Source organism: Melanerpes formicivorus, unplaced genomic scaffold (assembly GCF_026170545.1).
Source record: "Melanerpes formicivorus ecotype bairdi unplaced genomic scaffold, bMelFor1.0.p_v2 SCAF_14, whole genome shotgun sequence".
Taxonomy (NCBI): Eukaryota; Metazoa; Chordata; class Aves; order Piciformes; family Picidae; genus Melanerpes; species Melanerpes formicivorus.
The window spans coordinates 17,626,881-17,632,880 of NW_027142366.1; positions in this window are offsets into that span (position 1 = coordinate 17,626,881).

A 6,000-nucleotide genomic window follows, 5' to 3' on the forward strand; every position below is an offset into this window, starting at 1 on the left:
CCCTGCTTCCATCTCTGGGAGAGAGGGCTGGATGTGGTGACCCTGAGGATCCCTTCCAACCTAATGTGGTTCTGTGAGAGGAGCCCCTCTGTGACGTGGGGTTTGACCTGGCTATGCCCACCCCTTGTGGAGGGGTAGAGGGTCAGGGGCTCCCCTCTCAGCCTGGGGAGGGATGCTGCTGCAGAAAGCAGACCAGAGCTTGATTTGCTGGTCAGGGGATGCTTCTTGATAGGATAGGCTAGGATAGGCTAGGATAGAATAGACTACAATAGACTAGACTAGACTAGACTAGACTGGAATTGAATTGAAATGAATGGAATGGAATGGAATGGAATTGAATTGAATTGAATTGAATTGAATTGAATTGAATTGAATTGAATTGAATTAACCAGGTTGGAAAAGACCTCAGAGATCATCAAGTCCAACCTATCCCCCAGCACCATCTGATCAACTCAACCATGGCACCAAGGGCCTCATCCAAGCCCCTCTTGAACACCTCCAGGGATGGGGACTCCACCACCTCCCTGGGCAGCACATCCCAGTGGCTAATCTCTCTTGCTGGGAAGAACTTTCTCCTCACCTTCAGCCTAAACTTCCCCTGGCACAGCTTGAGAGTGTGTCCTCTTGTTCTGCTGCTGGCTGCCTGGGAGCAGAGACCAACCCCCACCTAGCTCCAACCTCCCTTCAGGGAGTTGCAGAGAGCAAGAAGGTCTCCCCTGAGCCTCCTCTTCTCCAGGCTAAGCAACCCCAGCTCCCTCAGCCTCTCCTCACAGGGCTGTGCCCCAGACCCCTCCCCAGCTTTGTTGCCCTTCTCTGGACACCTTCCAGCATCTCCACATCTTTCCTAACCTGAGGAGAGGGCCCTGGCTTGGTCCTAGAGAACAGCAGCAGGAGCTAAGGCAAGAGGGGGTGAGGATGCTATGGATGGAGCTCAGCCTCTGCAGGGCATCCAGGCTGGGGAAGGAGCTGGACAGCTGCCACCAAGCATTGCTCTTGTCCTGGAGTGTCAGTGCTGCTCCTGAGCAGCCTGCTGGGGCTTTTCCTCTGCTTCACTCCCAGCTCTGCTTGTTCATGTCATGGGTCAGGATTTATAGAGCACGGGTGGCAAGCAGGAATATTTCATTGCTGAGCAGCCCTGGGTGGCTCTGCTGGATGCTCACTGATGGATGGGCACCACGGGGTTGAGGGGCAATGGATCACATCCAGACCACTGCAAGGGAGGACCCCCCAGGAGCAGAGGGCTCTGTGTTGGTGACCTGGGCAGTTGATAGATGTTCCACATCGAGCCCATGAGGGATGAGGCCTCCAGCAGCTGCCCTCCCAGCTGCAGCAGGGTGTTGTGGAGCGTGTCCTGCGCGGGGTGGACGTCCTCCCCCTCGCTGACAGTGGCTTTCAGTGCTGTGCCATCCTGGCTCTTCCAGCCAGCTCTGGCACTGCTGTTGATCCTCACAGTCCAGCTGCAGTGACAAGGATGATTCAGAGGGAATGGTCTGTCCAAGAGCTCCTTTCTCTGCAGTAGTGACCCCGTGGCCACCAGCGTGCCTGTGCCCTTCCTGCCTTGCTGGCAGCTGGCTGCTCAGCTGTGCTCACTCAGGGACTGAGAGAAGCCTGGGCTTTGTCTTGTGGGGAAAGCCTTGCTGCCAGAGACCTCAGATGGCTTCATCACCAGGACCATCCTGCTGCAGCACTGCTCCCAGCTATTCAGAACTGCTTGCAGATGCCTCCTCAGCTGCCTGGCTCTGCTTCATCCAAGGCAGGCAGCACCGCTGTGAGCTCAGCAGGTCTCTCCACACCCCTCTGCTTGGTGACCCAGCTGCTTCCAAGTGCCAGGCTCAGCCTCTTGACACCCCTCAGCGACAGCCATCAACATTCAGTGTGCACTTGCAGCCCAGAAAACCAATTGTATCCTGGGCTGCAGCAAGAGAAGTGTGGCCAGCAGGGCCAGGGAGGGGATTCTGCCCCTCTGCTCCACTCTGCTGAGCCCACAGCTGCAGCTCTGGGGCCAGTTCTGGAGCCTCTGTGCCAGGAAGGATCTGGAGGTGCTGGAAGGTGTCCAGAGCAGGGCCAGGAGGAGGAGCAGAGGGCTGGAGCTGCTCTGCTCTGAGCACAGCCTGAGAGAGTTGGGGTTGTGCAGGCTGGAGAGGAGAAGGCTCCCAGGAGACCTCCTTGTGGCCTTCCAGGATCTGCAGGGGGCTCCAGGAAAGCTGAGGAGGGACTTTTGAGGGGGTCAGGGAGGGATAGGACTGGGGGGGATGGAGCAGAACTAGAAGTGGGGAGATTGAGATTGGCTGTGAGGAAGAAGTTGTTGGCCAGGAGGGTGGTGAGAGCCTGGCCCAGGTTGCCCAGGGAGGTGGTGGAAGCCTCCTGCCTGGAGGTGTTTGCAGCCAGGCTGGAGGTGGCTGTGAGCAACCTGCTGTGGTGTGAGGTGTCCCTGGCCATGGCAGGGGGTTGGAGCTGGCTGAGCCTTGAGCTCCCTTCCAGTGCTGACAGCTCTATGATTCTATGATTCTAGACAAACCACATCTTCCTCTTGGTGCCATCCCATGGGGGTGGTGTGGGCACCACAAGCAGAGAAGGAGAAGGGAAGAAGGAGAAGGGAGAAGAAGGAGAAAAAGAGAAGGAGAAGGGGAGATGGAGGAGAAGGAGAAGGAGAAGGAGAAGGAGAAGGAGAAGGAGAAGGAGAAGGAGAAGGAGAAGGAGAAGGAGAAGGAGAAGGAGAAGGAGAAGGAGAAGGAGAAGGAGAAGGAGAAGGAGAAGGAGAAGGAGAAGGAGAAGGAGAAGGAGAAGGAGAGAAGGAGAAGGAGAGAAGGAAGAGAGAAGGAGAAGGAGAGAAGGAGAAGGAGAAGGAGAAGGAGAAGGAGAAGGAGAAGGTGAAAAGGAGAAGGAGAGAAGGAGAAGGAGAAAAGGAGAAGGAGAAGGAGAAGGAGAAGGAGAAGGTGAAAAGGAGAAGGAGAGAAGGAGAAGGAGAAAGGGAGAAGGAGAAGGAGAGAAGGAGAAGGGGAAGGAGAAGGAGAAGGAGAAGGAGAAGGAGAAGGAGAAGGTGAAAAGGAGAAGGAGAGAAGGAGAAGGAGAAAAGGAGAAGGAGAAGGAGAAGGAGAAAAGGAGTAGGAGAAGGAGAAAAGGAGAAGGAGAAGGAGAAAAGGAGTAGGAGAAAAGGAGAAGGAGAGAAGGAGAAGGAGAGAAGGAGAAGGAGAGAAGGAGAAGGAGAAGGAGAGAAGGAGAAGGAGAGAAGGAGAAGGAGAAGGAGAGAAGGAGAAGGAGAGAAGGAGAAGGAGAGAAGGAGAAGGAGAAGGGGAGAAGGAGAAGGAGAAGGAGAGAAGGAGAAGGAGAAAAGGAGAAGGAGAGAAGGAGAAGGAGGAGAGAAGGAGAAGGAGGAGAGAAGGAGAAGGAGAGAAGGAGAAGGGGGAAGGAGCAGGAGAAGGGGAGAAGGAGAAAAAGTGAAGGAGAAGGGGAGATGGAGGAGAAGGAGAGAAGGAGAATGAGAAGGAGAAAAGGAGAAAAGGAGAAGGAGAAAAGAAGGAGAAGAAGGAAGAGGAGAAAGAGAAGGAGAAGAAGAAGGAAGAGGAGAAAGAGAAGGAGAAGAAGAAGGAAGAGGAGAAGGAGAAGGGGGAAGGAAGGGAAGGTGGTGTGGGGTGGGATTTGCACATCTGACACGTTGAGCTTTCCCAAGCAGGAGCCAAGCTCTCCGCATCTGGCCGAGAATATTGCCTCTTGCTTCAGAGCAGCTCCAGATGTTCTCGAGAGCTTTCTTTCATTATTGCAGTTCTTGATTTCATTCTTTTCTTATTCCCCTCCCCCCCTGCAGCCCCCCAGCCACTCTAGACTCAGTAAATCAAGGGAGACAGGCTTTTAAGTCTCTGGCTCAGTGGTGAGATGAAACGGATCTCTGGGACCCTGCGAGCAGATGTGTGCTGGGGGAGGGAGGGAGGGGGAAGCAAGGTGAAGGAAACCAAGGGAAAGTGAGGGGCACGTGTGCATGGCCACCTCTTGAGCAGGAGGTGACCCAGCTGGGTGCACAGCGTGAGCCCCAGAGGGATGTGCAGTCTACATTGAACGTGCAGGGCTGGCAAGGGCAGGGCTGGTGACTGGAGGGGGAAAAGGGGGGAGTGGAGCAGCTCCTGTCTCACCACGGGGCCTGGTGATCCCCTCTCCAGCATAACTGGGTCCATTTCTTACCTCCTGGAAGTGGCTCAGAGCCAAGGAGGTGAAAAGAAGGCTGAGTCCCATGTGCTGCTGATGTTCATGCAAAGAGGTGATTTGTCATCCCTGGTGGGGATGGGAGAGCCAGCAGCCAAGCAGGGAGAAGCCTGGGGAAGGGGAAAGTTTGGCAGGAGGAGGGGAGAGGCCAAAGGTGAGAGAGATGAACAAGAGGAAGGGGGAGGAGAAGGTGAAAAGAAGATGCAGAGGTGCAGAAGTGTGGTTTCTCTGCCAGGCTTCTTGAGCCCTGCTGAAGAGCTGCTCTGTGCTGCTCAGCCCCACAGTGTGGTGCCCACCCTGTGCCACACAGGAAATGCCTCGTGTCCCCCCTCATGGCCTGGAGCTGCTCCACCTGCAGCCTGCTCAGGCAGAGCTGTGCCTGTCTCCCATTAGCTGCACTATCCCCTCCTGAGCCATCACCTCCAGCTCCACTTGCCAGCGATGCTTTGCTTGGGTTTGAGTGCTCCCAGCCTCTGGCATCCTCATCCTGGGGCTTCACAGACTACTTAGAGAAAGCCACAGGGCTTACAGGAAGGGCCTGGAGGGGCTGGAAAGTGTCCAGAGCAGGGCCAGGAGGAGGAGCAGAGGGCTGGAGCTGCTCTGCTGTGAGCACAGCCTGAGAGAGTTGGGGTTGTGCAGGCTGGAGAGGAGAAGGCTCCCAGGAGACCTCCTTGTGGCCTTCCAGGATCTGCAGGGGGCTCCAGGAAAGCTGGGGAGGGACTTTGGAGGGGGTCAGGGAGGGATAGGACTGGGGGGGATGGAGCAGAACTAGAAGTGGGGAGATTGAGATTGGCTGTGAAGAAGAAGTTGTTGGCCAGGAGGGTGGTGAGAGCCTGGCCCAGGTTGCCCAGGGAGGTGGTGGAAGCCTCCTGCCTGGAGGTGTTTGCAGTCAGGCTGGAGGTGGCTGTGAGCAAGCTGCTGTGGTGTGAGGTGTCCCTGGCCATGGCAGGGGCTTGGAGCTGGCTGAGCCTTGAGGTCCCTTCCAGCCCTGACAATTCTATGATTCTATGATCTCTGGGGGTCCCTTCCAAGCTCCCACATTCTATGATTCTGTGTGCAGGGGGTGCCCAGGAGAAGTAACCACACCAGCAGCTGCCATGCACCAGCCCCCTCTGTCTCCCCCATGGCCAGCACCATGGGTCATGATCAAGGGCTAGGGCTGGTTAGAAGATTCCCAGCCTGGTTTTACCCTCTGGGAAAGGCAGTTTGAGCTGAGCCAGGTGGCTGTCCCCAGCACCCAGCCCAGCCCCCAGGGGAGCTGGACCCCCACATCCAGAGACCCTCTGTGAGGTGAAGCTATGGTTCCAGGTGGGCTCGTGAGGTCCTGGCTCAGCTGCAGGGCTGAGGTGGGCTTGTGAGGTTCCAGGTGGGCTTGTGAGGTCCTGGTCCTGGCTCAGCAGCTCTGCTGGGCTTGCTGCCCCTGGAGCTGGGCTCTTGGCTCTTGGCTGCTGGCTCTGGAGAGTGAGGCCAAGAGGCCATCCTGGCTCTCCTCAGGACCTGTGCTTCAGAAGTTTCCAAACAAATCACTCAGACTCTTTCTCACTGAGGTGTTTTTCTTTGGAGGGCTCTTGCTTCTGCCTGAAGGGAATACCTTGAGTTATTCACTTTTCAAACAATTCCTTCTCCAGCCCCCCCTGGATGCTCAGAGGATGAGGGAGGGCCACTGAGTTTGGCCAGAGCGAGCCCACCAGGGCTGTTTGAAGCTGGCAGGCATGGGGGGGCTCTGGCTCCTGGCATCTCACTAGGCTTGCAGGTGGGCTCCCCAGCACCTCCTTTGAGTGCTCACAGCCACTGTAAGCCCTG